Source organism: Staurois parvus, unplaced genomic scaffold (genome assembly GCF_062004578.1).
Source record: "Staurois parvus isolate SC_StPar_1 unplaced genomic scaffold, SC_StPar_1.0 ptg000270l, whole genome shotgun sequence".
Classification (NCBI taxonomy): domain Eukaryota; kingdom Metazoa; phylum Chordata; class Amphibia; order Anura; family Ranidae; genus Staurois; species Staurois parvus.
This window is the reverse complement of record NW_028318066.1, coordinates 2,973,505-2,988,600: the sequence shown is the minus strand read 5'-3', so window position 1 is coordinate 2,988,600 and position 15,096 is coordinate 2,973,505.

Below are 15,096 nucleotides of genomic sequence, written 5' to 3'. Positions count from 1 at the left end.
GACTGTGATGGATTTGGTAAAATGCCTATTTCGTTTCCTATTGAATATATATATATATATATATATATACGCTATTTCTATAAGTTTTATAATATTTACTTTTATACTTTAATACATATGTTGTGTGAATATTTTCTGCCTGCTGGGCTTTGTGGTACTATAAGAAATCCTTGCTTAAGAAATGTCTGCTCACACACTCAGACCCCCTCCCACCGTGTGATTTGGGAAACAAAGGAATGTTTTTCTTCTCTATAAGAGAAGGCCTGGAAGAAGATCACACCTATACCATGACGGAGATTGTTTTCGTGTGGAAATGACCAATCAAAGACTAATATAATGCTTATGCTGTTGTCACATGACTCTCGCATCATTCTGCATATATAAGTTCACTTTCTCATTATAATAAACTAGAAGTGTTCATAGACTGAACTTGTGTGTCAGCGTGAGTCTCTTCCAATGTGCGCACATTCCAAAGCTAGCGTCATAAATTAGGACAGGAACAGATAAGCACCGGACGATTTCAGTCCTCGACTAAAACAAAACGAAGGATGCCCCATCATGAAAATTATCAACCTACAGAAGTCTGAAGACACCCCAAAACTCAAAGTGAAAAATGATGCAGCAGGTTAGTCCATTTTGCTGAAATATCATGGCCCCTGCATGTATGTGTGTGTGTAAAAAATATATGTATATGTATATATATATATATATATATACATACATACACACTTTTTTTTTACACAGCAATAATTTCACCTATTACTATAACATGAATAATCAACATAATTACAAAGGATACACTGGAAGACTCAAATATATGGTTGGATAGCTTTTATTACCATTAAGAAAATGATTGGCTATTTCAATTAAACATTTTTTTTTTAATAAGGAACAAAACATGAATCAGTACAATAAACTAGTTGCACAGAACTATTTATATGCAGATTTTTATCACATGTATGAAAATTTGCTTCTGGTACAGTTTTTGGTGCTTAAACATTATTTTGCCATTCAACTGCCCCAACTCCATTGAAGTAATTCATATAATTAATGCGATTTTGCCGAGCACTTTGTGTGGGCAATCGAGGATGGCCAATAGCAAGGGGTGCCAACCCCTCAATGGTTTCGCGATCCTCACTACGTGAACTGTTGGCAGACATTTCTGCTTCATTTTCACATTAGAGGCCAGTTATGTACCTGTCTGTATTCCGCCTAAGGAAATTGTGCAGTATACAGCAGCAGAGGACTAGGTTGTTCACTTTGTACATTGCTAGATTAATGGAGGTGAGGAAAATCTGGAAACGATTAGCAAGAATGCCAAATGCATTCTCAACCACCCTCCTTGCTCGTGATAGTCTATAATTGTAGATCCTTTGCACCCTAGAAAGGTTCAGCATGGGGAATAGCTTCAGTAAAATTTCACCCAGTGCAAAGGCTTCATCAGGGACAAACACGAAGTTCATCCCCTCAATGTTTTCATCACAGTTGGGTAGGTTAAGGTTAAGGGTTTCATTCAGCATGCATTTTTGAAATTCTGTCTGGTCAATAACTCCACCATCAGAATTGCGACCGTTCTTGCCAATGTCAAGGTAGATGAACTCATATTTGGCATTTACCACCGCTGTGACGAACTGTCCCTTTGTGATAACATTTTGGTGCCAGACTGTCTGGTGGGGGTGAGGGTGAAGCTGTATATACTGAGCTGTGTTTAATACGCAGGAAGACTTGCCAGAAAAGGGGACCATTGGCTGAGATGCATAGCTCCGCACGAGGAAGCCCAGGCGGAACGGTTCTGCCACAACTGGAGGCAGCACTTCAAACGTAGTGGAGTGTGCATCAGGTGAAGTGGGGTGTGCATCTGCTTGGTCTAGGGCCATAATCTTGTCCAACAGTTCCTCACTGGTCTTGGAGCCAGCGATACCTCCCCGAGCAACAAGCAGGCTTTGGAGAGCTGGCTTTCGGAGGTCCCGTACATCCATTTGGCCGAGCAGGGACGTCTCCATGAAAAAGATGGGGTCCCGGTTGGTGGTTTGGACTTTCTCCGCAATGAGGAAAGATCCCACCACTGCCAACCAGTTGTGGCAGAACTGTTCTGCCTGGGCTTCCTCGTGTGGAGCAATGCGTCTCAGCCAATGGTCCCCTTTTCTGGCAAGTCTTCCAGCGCTCTGTCAAGGCAGGTATTAGAGCTCAAAACCAATGCTTCCCTGATATCCCAAACCACAAGTCGAAACTTTGTGTAGGGTGAAACAAATGAATCTTTATTAAACACAGCTCAGTATATACAACTTCACCCCCACCCCCACTAGACAGTCTGGCACCGGGTTTTCCCCACCCACAACAAAACCCTACAACCAACAATACAGTATGAACTCTATAAAAATGAAAGACTACAAGGTCACATTTCCCTAAATAAACAGTGTAGAATGTCTGTCTACATAACAGCTGCTAAACATATACAGCTTTACAAAGGGGAGAAAACTGAAACAGAAAGGGCAAAATGTATCACAAGGGGAAGGTTTGTCACAACCGCCATAATTATTATTATACTAAAGAAGCCCTTGTAGTTGTAGAAGTAGAAGCCAGAGTTTGCTGGAGGATTTATTCGGACATGTTTCCCATCTATAGCTCCGCCACAGTTGGGAAATTGCTACTGTTCATGGAATTGCCTAGCAACTCCCTTCCACTCTTCAGAATTGCTTGGAAACTGTAATCAACCAAAGAAGATAAAATATTGGTAAGACAATATACACAAAACACTTTAGCGTAGGTATTTTTCTAAACTTCATGAAGGAAATTCAGAAAGACATTATTTTCCATAAAAATACATGAGCATTAATGATTTAGGATTTATTATGTGGCAATTAACTAACTTGTACCTTAATGTATTCATCCTGTAGGACTTTGATGATGGCCCTGCAGGTCTCTGGAATTATTACTCCAAGGGCTTGTGGTGAAATGCCAGTGGTGAATTTCAAGTCCTGCAGGCTTTGCCCCGTGGCAAGATACCGTAGTGTGGCAATTATTATTATTATTATACAGTATTTATAAAGCGCCAATAGTTCACTCAGCGCTGTACATTACAAAGGGGGACAGAACATGTGACAGAACAATACCAATACAATGCAAAACATGAGGGGATCGAGGGCCCTGCTCTTTCGAGCTTACAATCTAGGAAATTAAACGTTGCTCTGCACTGATTGCTTCTCTGAGAATGGTATTCATCTTTGCAATGTGTGGCTTTACTGCAGTCAGGATTTGATTAAAGCAGTTGTATTCATTCGCAAATAATTTCTAAAGTCATCTGGATTGTTCTCATGCAATTCTCTCAACAGAGACAGAGACAAGTGGGAATACTGGTCACACCTCAGTAGCCATTTCTTGCACCACAGCCTTTTTGCCTATTTCCTCTGTTGCTTCTGTATGGCCAGAATTCCAAAACCCAAAATGGCAATTGCAGTATTTTCTGAACATTCGGATACGGTATCCATGACTATTCCGAAAATTTGTCACGAAAGATCCGTCGATAGGGGATAACAAATATGGCAACGAAAGGTGTGGCTATAGGGTCACACGTACATTACATAATTTCTACCGCTACGCTAAGACGTTCGTAAGCAATGCCTTTTATCGTACAATATTTTACTCATGCTTAAAAGCACATCACTTTCGACCAGCTGCGTACAATTGATGATAACCGTACGATCGTTCGTCCAATTTTCTTATAGTGTGTATGGGGCATAAGTGTACTCTCACTTAAAATTTATACAAACCAAGAATGTGTAGTGTGCTAACTCCTCATCCAGACATATAAATTAAATAATCCTCCAGTAGTCCCATGCAAGATAAATCCACACTACAATAAAAGTCCAACTCCCAAATCACAGACTGTCCAAATTAGTGCGTTTAACAATCACTTTCCAGAAGATGTGTTTGTGCTCAAGATACTCTCCCTGCTCACCTTTAAATTTGACCGACAAATTATAATAGGTCAAATGCATTTTTCAGAAATTAATCCTTTCATGTGGCTATGAATCCAAAATTTCTCCACTCAATCACAACTCCAAAAATGTGTATATAAAAAACATAAACATATATCGCAGTCCAACACCATTTAAATTAAAGCTAGTGGTTGACATATACGCTCACATGTCAGCAAATCACACCTTGCTCCACAACAGTGTTGTAAAGTGTTCACTTCATCCAACATATACAAAAGTGCTTCCCATCACCAATGAGTGTGCCATGCACTCTCCTTCTTCCTTGACCCATATACCATATAGATCATAAGCACTATAAACATTAGTAAATATTTTGCTTGTCCACCGGTATCCCTTAGCAGCTATTTCCTTGCTACTGGCCCTTTAAGAGACCAGATTTCAGCTTCCCACAGGGATGGTAAATGCTGAGCTAAATGGATAGAAAGCTGCTTAAAAGATCATATTCAAAGAGCAGTGGTTAACCACTTCCATACAGGGCACTTTTACCCCCTTCCTGCCCAGGCCGATTTTCATCTTTCAGTGCTGTTGCACTTTGATTGACAATTACGCGATCATGCTGTACCCATGTGACATTTTTTTCACACAAATAGAGCTAGCTTTTGGTAATGATTAATCACCACTGGGTTTTTTATTTTTTGCACTATAATCAAAAAATACCAAAAATGTTGAAAAAAAATGTTTTTCTTTGTTCTGTTATATAATTTTGCAAATAAGTAATTTTTCGTCATAAATTTAGGCCAAAATTTATACTGCTACATTTCTTTGGTAAAAATGACCCGAATCAGTGTATATTATTTAGTCTGCGTGAAAATTATAGAGTCTACAAGCTATGGCACCAATCATTGAATATTGATCACACCTGATGCACTGAGGGTGTATTTCATTTCTTGAGGCCCTAACATGCTAGAAATGTACAAATTGCCCCCAAATGGCCCCTTTTTGGAAAATAGACAGTCCAAGGTATTTAGTAAGAGACATGGTGAGTTTTTTGAAGTTGTAATTTTTTTCCCACAAAACATTGTAAAATGAAGAAACTATTATTTGCACATTGCACAATTACACATAATTGTCATATTTCTTTTTTTTTTATTTTTTTTAATTTAAATATTTTATTGTTTTCAAATCACCAAATTAAATGTACAAAAGCTAATAAAACAGACAGTATACATTACACATTTCTGTCATAACACTCCCCAGAAATAACCTTAATCTCGGTGACCTTTTACCCCTCCCCTTACCTATTCCCCCCACCCTTTGATTATGCATTTTTAACTTCATTTTAGAAATCCTGAACCTTAGCTATTACTGGTATTATACTGTACAATATTTATCCCCTTTCCCTTCTTTTCCTTATTTCACATATTCTAGGTATACCTCTGAATTTTTAAACTGTACCCTCTTTTCCCAACTTGTACGAAATGCCTCCATTTTATCTTCCTCCATATGGTATAGGTTTCTCCATTCTATATATCTTCTCCACTCTTTCTACCCAATCCTTTATTTTCGGTGCCTGTTGTTTCTTCCAAAGCTTGGGTATCAGTCCCTTTGCTGCATTTAAATAATACAATAATCCATTTTTTTTATATTTTTTAACCGAAAGCTCGGTACCAAAAAAAAGAAGGCAAGTCTTAGGGTCCTTAGGAATATTTACCTCTGTTATTTCCTGAATTATACTCACTATGCCCTCCCAGTATTCTTGAATTTTGTGACACTCCCACCATAAGTGTATCATTGTACCTCTCTCTCCACATCCCCGCCAACATAAAGGTGAGTTGTCTCCACGTATTCTATGCGCTACATTCGGTGTAATATACCATCTTACTAAACACTTATAATTCATTTCCATTTCCTTCTTATTTACATTCCCGTGAATTAAGCTATATGTTTTCTTTTGTTTTCCCTCATCAATTATTACTTCTAAATCCCTTTCCCACTTCTCTATAAATAGTGGCCTTGTAGCCGTGATTAAACCTGTGGGAATTTTATATATTTTAGTGATCCCGTGATTCCCATCTCCTCTTATATCTAATAAGTGCTCAAAGGGGTTCCAATCTTCTTTTTTTCTTAATGGCATTGGGAGACTACCTACAAAATGTTTTAGTTGACCATACCGCCATTCATCCATTCTCGTAAATATATCCCTCTTACTTTCCAGTTCACTAAATGGGCACAATTCTTCTCCCACCATTATATCTTTTAATTGAACATCTTTCTTCTTTATCCAATTCCCTGTAATACTCTCTTTACCTGGAGGAAAAAACTCTGTAGATCCTTCACTGAAATGTATTTCCTGCACTCAGGACAGACATATGGCTTTTCGCCTGTGTAAAATCTCAGATATATATAAAGTCTAGACTTATCTGAAAAAACATTTCCTGAACTTAGAACAGGGATATAGCATCTTCCTCATGTGAGGTCTCTGATATATATGCAGGCTGGACTTCTGTGAAAAACATTTCCCGCACTCTGAACAAGGGTATAGCTGCTCCCTCTTGTGTTATCACTGGCATATGTAAAAATAGGACTCACATGAAAAACATTTCCCGCACTCCAGACAGGTATGCAACTTCTCCCCCTTGTAAGATCTTTGATGTGTGTGGAGACTGGGCTTCACTGTAAAGTATTTCCCACACTCATGACAGACATATGGCTTTTCACCTGTGTAAGATCTCTGATATGTATAAAGTCTGGACTTATCTGAAAAAAACATTTCCTGCTCTTAGAACAGGGATATTGTATCTTCCTCATGTGAGGTCTCTGATATATATGCAGGCTGGACTTCTCTGAAAAACATTTCCCGCACTCTGAAAAAGGGTATAGCTGCTCCCTCTTGTGTTATCACTGGCATATGTAAAAATAGGACTCACATGAAAAACATTTACTGCACTCCGGACAGGTATGCAACGTCTCCCCCGTGTAAGATCTCTGATGTGTGTAAAGACTGGGCTTCACTGTAAAGTATTTCCCACACTCAGGACAGACATATGGCTTTTCATCTGTGTTAGATCTCTGATATATGTAAAGCCTAGTGTTGTCTAAGAAAGCATTTCCCGCACTTATAACAGGGATATAGCATCTTCTTCATGTGAGGTCTCTGATATATATGCAGACTGGACTTCTGTGAAAAACATTTCCTACACTCTGAACAAAGGTATGGCTGCTCCCTCTTGTATTATCACTGGTATATATAGAAATAGGACTTACATGAAAGACATTTTCCGCACTCGAATCAGGAATACTTCTCCCCTATGTGAGATCTCTGGTTTCTATTGGATTGAGCTTCTCTGAGCGACTTTCCCGCACTTTAGGACAACTCTTCCTTTACTCCAAGTGAGGGGTAAGGCGGCTCCAGGTACTCTCTTCTGGGGAACATTGCACTCAACATTCTTCTCACACAATGAGTGGATTGTAGGGGGGGGGGGGGTTCACCCAGCTCTTTTCCGTGTGTCTCCAGCTGCCACGATCCTGTGTGCAGAAGGAAGAGAGCCGACGTTTTCCTTACTCCAAGAAACGCCGGCCGGCTCCTCTGCCTCCCAGAGCTCCCTTTCGGCAGATCCCCTGATCGCCCGGCATGCACTGAGCTCCGGGGAACACACAGCGCCTGGCTGAGAGCACACGAAGACCCGACGTGATGGCCGCCTCTCCCAGAGATCCTCAGTCCACGCACCCCACCAGGTAAGCCCCCCTCTCCCCGGTTAGTCTCTCCAGGGCTTCCCGCACATCTCTCCCCTTCTCAGCAGGACACTGGAAGTGCTTGGGAGTTGGGAGCCCTTTAATTGTCATATTTCTTACACCTGGCATAAGCATACTTGCAATTGCACCCCAAAACACATTCTGCTACTCCTTAGTATTGTGATACCACATGTGTGAGACTTTTTCACAGCCTGGCCACATACAGAGACCCAATATTCAAGTAGCACCTTCACATGTTCTAGGAGCATAAATTACACATATAATTTCCTGACTACCACAGTTTTGAGGGCCCTGGAGCACCAGGGCATTGGAAACACCCAGAGTGACCCCATTTTGGAAAGCAAACATCCCAAGGTATATTCTATCAGGCATAATGAGTCTTTTGAACGTAGTGACGACATCTTCTATAAATTTGAGGAAGGTGGTAGGTCTTTCCATTGACTTTTGCTAGGTGATATATGCATTAAAAATGGCCATGTGGAAAAAGTATATTGCAACTTTTTTATACCAGAAGAGGGACTTCCTTGTTGATAAATAGGGCTGCAGCATCTGATTGTTTAAATCCACTCCTCTCATGAATCGACTGTAATTGTAGATACACTCTGGCTTTCAGATGGGACCTCGTCTTCTGTGAATTTCCACCATGGTATCATTGTGGATGGAGGACAGGGTGTATTCCTATCCCTCTACTTCACGGCCAACACTTCCTCATTCCTCAGACTTGCAGATTGCCCCTTTGTAGCCTTGTGTTCATTAGATTTTGTGGGAAGCTCTTCCTGTTTGTTCGGGTGGTACTGCGGGCCATTGTTTTCTCAAGGTACAGGTGGTGGAAAAGGAGCAGGCTTGTGTAATAACTGTCTAGGTAGATGTGATACCCCTTTTGGAAAAGTGGAAAAGCCAGGTCCCAGACAATTTTTCCACTTGTGCCAATGTAGGTTGGGCACCCAGGGGGCTGAAGCTAGGAGTCTTTGCCTTCATACATGTGGAAGGCATGCACATATCCCGTGGCACTTTCACAGAGCTTGTTGGGCTTCAGTCCATACCTGGCCTTTTACTGGGAATGTTTTGCTTAATTTCCAGCTGGCCAAGAAAATGGAAAGAGATTCGTCCACACAGATATTTTGATCAGGGACATAAAGTTCAGCAAATATTTTAGAAAAAAAAATTATTAGCAGGCGAATGTATTACATTACAGCTGAAAAGATGGGAATGTGATGGATGGGGTGGGTGGACCAATATGAATGCAATTAATTTTTTTTTGTAAGCCCCATTGTATCGGAACCGTTCCGCTTGGGCTTCCTCGTGCGGAGCGATATGTCCCACCCAATGGTCCTCTTTTCCAGCCAGTCTTCCAAGGCAGATATTATAGCTAAAAACCCTCCCTTTTGCTCTACCCAAAACCACGAGTCGGAACTTCGTGTAGGGTGAAAAATGACTGAATCTTTATTAAACACAGCTCAGTATATACAGCTTCAACCCCACCCCCACCAGACAGCCTGGCACCGGGTTTTCCCCACCCACAACAAACCCTAGGACTAACAATACAGTATGAACTCTATTAGAAGTGAAAGACTACAAGGTCACATTTCCCTAAACAAACAGTGTAGAATGTCTGTGAAACATGTCCAGCTTTACAAAGGAAGAAAACCAGAATAGAAAGGGCAAAATGTTATCACACAGGGACAGTTCCTCACACCCATGTTGACCGTAAAACCCAAAAATAATTTAAACTCCTCTACTGTTAGCCGTCTCCATTCAAATGGATGGGCATAGCATGAATTTGTGTTGATTGCGATACATTGTTAGGCAAACAGGTTAGTCTGATCCACAATAAATTGAAGGAAATTATCAGGGGAAAAATAAATTTAAAAAATCAATTGGGAAAAAATTGTCTGTGCTGGGCTGCACACCTGGTTGTGTGGTGAAAGGGGGGATTGTAGCTGATCCTGAGCTGGAAGGCAGCCATAAAGGGTTTGGCAGAGTGTCTGGGAGGTATGTTTGGGCCACTCCAGAGGATCTTCAGTCCACTGCATCAGCGCCAGTGGAAATAGATTGTGCGCACAGGGCTTTATTACCGCCACCCCAGGATATTAACAAACCCCGGGACGTCATATGTAAGGTGCATAAGTACGTGGTTAAATGGGCCATCATGACTGCCATGCATGGAAAGCAATTTGTGGAATTTGATGGGGCTTTCCTGCTACTTTTTCCTGACCTATCTAAATGCACCTTCATGATGAGATGGGCCTTGGGTCTTGTGCTGGCTGCTCTTTGCCAGGAGGGGGTGACATATCGATGGGGCTTCCCCTTTTGTCTTACCACACACATAAATAGGAAATCTGCCACCCTACGCAACAAGGATGATTTCCCTAAATTCCTAGAGAAACTGGAACTCCCGCAAGCTGATTTTCAGGATTGGCGCTTTACAAGTGAAGCGTACATCCCCCGAGGCCCAGTACACTGGCAACCAGCACTCTCGCCGGCACCAACGCCAATGGACTCCTTGGACTCCCCTAGACAGGACCCTTGACGGTTTCATAGTTTTGCAATCAAATATCTTCAGGTGCTCTTTTAAGGCCTTTCAGTTTGTTTCCTTCCAACATTCCTGCAGCCTCATAACTGAACATTGCCTACTGAGAATCTATGTCAGGAACCCTACAGTTGCTCTTTTTTTATGTTCTTCTATTTGGTGGTGCACATCTGTGTTCCACTACATATCGCACTGGAGACGTCTGCCCCCGACTATCACCTGAAAGATGCTACCATGCTTCCACTCATTTACGTAGGCCTCCCTTCTCTTACTTGGTTTTTAATCTTGGCCCTGGGTCAGGCTGTTGCCTCATACTCATGGCTAACCGCTTCCCCCACATAGGAAAATCTCCATTAAATGGAGAAAATACTGTAGATTACAGTTGTTTGGGGGCTACGTACCCCTTCGGGTGCACTTCTGAACCCTCCATCCTCCTTGTTCGCAGTTGGCAAACTTCTGTATTGGTTTACTGTTTTTCTCTATGTTTAGATTTTATTCTATGCATTCTCTTTTTCCGATTGATCACCGGTATACTTGGAGGGTTTTTTTTACCTATATGTGGTTTGGGCTGCCTTCTTTACATGTGTTGTCCCTTGGGCTGGGACTCCTAGGGTGTGGACCCCAGCCTTCCCCTCCAACTGACACTATGGCATCCACATTCTCGGTGGTTTCACATAATGTCCACAAAATTTGCTCACCATCTAAGTGAGGGAAATTACGTCAGGAACTCTGCTGATTACACCCAACAATGCTACTTCTTTAGGAGACCCATTTCACGGTGACTTCCACGCCCAATCTCCCATAATCAATATTTAACCAATGGTTCCTATGCCCTTCTCCAATTCCTAAAGCAAGGGGAGTGGCACTGGCCATCCATATGTCGTGTCCTTTTATCCCTCTCACCTATGTAGCTATCTGAGAAAGCAGATATTTGTTCCTCAAAGGCACTATTAATATGGAGTTATACACTATAGTTAATGTTCATGCACCTAACACCCGAACCATTGATTTTCTCTCCACTGTATTGAGGAACCTCCTTGAATTTTAGGAAGGCCTCCTCATACTTGGGGGGGGACTTCAATCTAGCCCCAGACCCTCAATTGGACACCGTATAAGGGAAATCGTCCTTCTCTTTTAAAGCTCTTAAACATTTCCAGAAACATCTACTGGATCTTCACTTAGTGGATAGTTGGAGAAATTCGCTTACTTGAACAAACACACAAGAATTGACTACAACCTTTCTGACTTGAATGCACTGACAGATCTTAGATCCAAACTTTCTGCGTGCCTTGAAAGGAAGGCTCAGAATGAATTATGTTACTATGCACACATATTTTGTGAGCATGGGAATAAATGCGGTACCTTCTTGCCCACTTCCTCCACAAACGACAGGCACTTTCTCATGTACAAAAACTGACGGTTCGCAATAGACAGGTAGTGGACTCTGATCGCATTGCTGAGGCTTTCCGGACTTACTACAGTCCCCTATACAACCTTAAACTTCCACCCGACTCATCCTGGGCCAACACCCATAACACCTTCATTCGCCAACACCTACAGGAAGTGCAATTTCCTAGTCTTCCTAAAAAGGCAGTAGACGATTTAGAACGCCCTTTTACCACTCTAGAAGTGGCATCTATTATGTCAGACCTCCCTAAGGGAAGAGCCCTGGCCCAAACGGCTTCTCTAATGCTTATTATGAGAGAATGGCACACCTCTTGGCTGAGCCCATGTGTGATTACTTTAATGCCACTACCTCCTCTAACCCTTTGTCAAAAGAGGCTCTGTTAGCCCATATTGTTGTTATAGCTAAACCAGGAAAGGACTCCATGTACAGTCAGTCTTGTCCAAACTTATAGCTACTAGGTTGCAGGATCTCCTCCAGGCGGTCATCCATCCTGATCAAACAGGTTTCATTGTGGGCAGAGAGGCTCGGGATAATACCATTTGAGCTCTTAATATCCTTCATTGGACACAACATGGCCCATACCAATCTCCCTTCCTTGTCTTATTGACCGATGCCGAAAAGGCTTTTGATAGGGTGGATTGGCTGTTCATGAAGGAGACCCTGCTTAAACTGGGACTTGGGCGGAAAATGATGGGATGGATCTCGGCCTTCTACACTGACCCAGAAGCTAGAGTGAAAGTAAACAGGACTTTCTTTGACCCTCTGAATATACGCAATGGTACCAGGCAGGGATGCCCTTTATCCCCCCTCCTGTTTGCTCTGGTGTTGGAACCACTCCTAAGGAAAATTTGGCGTAATGATGACATCAGAGGGGTAATTATTGGGTCTGGAGTCCATAAACTTTCTGCTTATGCTGACGATGTTCTGTTTTACGTATCCCAGCCACTTACCACCTTGCCAGTTTTGATGTCGGAGCTTCACACGTATGGTTATCTCGCCAATTTTAGTATTAACTATGGGAAGTCTGAGATTCTACCGGTCACGATTCCCTCTGATCTTATGCTATCACTCAAGACTAATTTGCAGTTTACCTGGAAATCACAAACAGTGCCCTATCTATCACTGATATCTCTTCAGATCCCAAATGATTGTACTCTGCAAATTATGGTGCACTCTTACAAGGGGTAGAAAAAGATTTAAGTACTTGGAAAAATACTGCCCTCACATGGATGGGTCAAATTAACATCTTAAAATGATGATCCTGCCAAAAATTTTGTTACTTGCTCTCCACAATCCCCATACACCTGCCACCTTTGTTTTTCCATAATTTGCACCAGTTATTTACAAATTTCATTTTGCAGGGGAAACAACCTTGGTTGGGATACTCGCTTCTTCGTCAGTGCAAAGACGATGGGGGCCTTGGGGTGCCTGATATAACTATACTATAAAGATGTGTCGTTGGTTCGTATTATAAACTGGTGCCATCATTTGAAAGAAAAGATATGGGTTACCTTTGAAAATTCTCTCGCCAGTAGGAACTTGGCAAGGGCACCTTGGATCCCACGTATGGCCCTTGGGCTGTCCAGTTGGACAAGCCCATTTATACTGAACACTCTGAGAGTCTGGGATCAAGCCAATGGAATGGCAATTCTTTCTCCTCCAACCTCACCTCTGGCACCAATGGGGGTTTTCCTTGGTTCCCTCCTGGGGAAGATATCTCCTTTTTTAACTCCTGGGGTAGAGAAGGGAACACTGCATGTTTGAATTTGGCCCTTGCCGGCCACCTGTAGCCCCTGGACAGATTGAGATTCCTTTGGGACATTCCCCATGGACTTCTGGCACCATAGACAGCTACATGATTTCTTCCAGAAATTAGTCCCTAAAGTACGCCAAACGACTCACGAACTTCTTTCGAATCTATATGTATGAACCTTGGGAATCCAAAGGTTTACTCTCCCAAATGTATAGGGGTCCATTATCCATTTCCTCCTAGATGACTCCCCACCTTGTTAGGAAATGGGAATTGGAGCTGGGACTTGATTTTACGCCTCACCAGTTACAGAAAATAGTCAAATTATCACGTCTCCTCCATCGGCTCTAAGACCCAAGAGTCATTGTATAAATCCCTGTCTCACTGGTATAGGACACGCTCACATTTGGCTAAGATCTTCCCTAGGGTTGATTGTGGCTGTTGGAGAGGCTGCCCTCATGAAGGCATCTTTCTGCATATATGGTGGTATTGGCCCAAGATCCAAAAATTCTGGAGAGATATTTCCCCTTGGATTCAGAGGACAACCCTTAAACCTATTAAATTTACCCCCCTTCATTATTTGTTTCACGCTACCCCTCCTCTATCAAATCATATAAACATAGTGTCACCCCTCATCTTTTGAATGCAGCCAAGAGCCTGATACTGAAATTATGAAAAACAGTCTCAGTGTCCTACTGTGCAGGACTGGAGGACAGAGGTGGAAAAGATACTGGTAGCTGAAAGCTGGGTTTATACAGTTAAGAATTATCTTGAGAAATTTTATGACATTTTGATCTGGCTGGATGTATTACTCTATGGAACTGGACAGCCCAGATGACCTTACCCCTGGCGATATAACGCTATAACCCCCCTAAAGCTTTTTTGGGCAACTTTGGTTGGTGATGCCCCTCCACTGATGATTATTGCCACATGCCTGACAGAGTCTCTCTCCTTAACCGCTGGTCGATTCATAACTTCATGTTATACTAATCTCTCACCCGCACACTTACCCACTTACCTCACATCTAAAATGGTGTTATGCCCTGTGATCATACTTATTTTGCAGTTGCCTATCATGGCTCCTGCTACTTCTCTTTCTTTTCCTCATGTTTGTACCCTGAATAATTTATTGTGCTCTATTTTTATGTCGCTATCAAACGTGTTAGTTCATATTTTTGTTATGATATAATGGTTGCCCTGGAACTGCCATGTGCAGAGATATAGCTCCTGCATGGCCACTGGGTCCCTGGGTGGTATAGATTTTGTCTATACCTACTGCCCTGATAGCGGGTAGGTGGTTACATGCCATGTGGATATATGGTTACAACATCTCTATGCTCCTCATGTTTTTATTTTTTTATCTTGTGTGTTTTTTGTGTTCTGTCTTGAAAATTATTTTCTGTTTCACTATTTAAAATTTTTTTTTTAACATATAAACATGTCGATAACAGTATCACTATAGACCCCTGATGGCCACACAGAAGGAACTTGCAACGCAGGCAAGATACAAAGATACCGAAAAATAATATATATGAACGATATAGAAAGAGAGTATAGCAAGTCCAGATGGCTTAATCCACCTCAGAGCAGGAGGCACTAGGATTGGTCAACAACAGGTACAAAGGGATGGAAAAGCTGAATATGAGGAAGCAATCCAAATGTGCCAAAGCCCGAGGTCTATAGTCCCATATATCAGGCACAAAAAACCCCCCAAAAT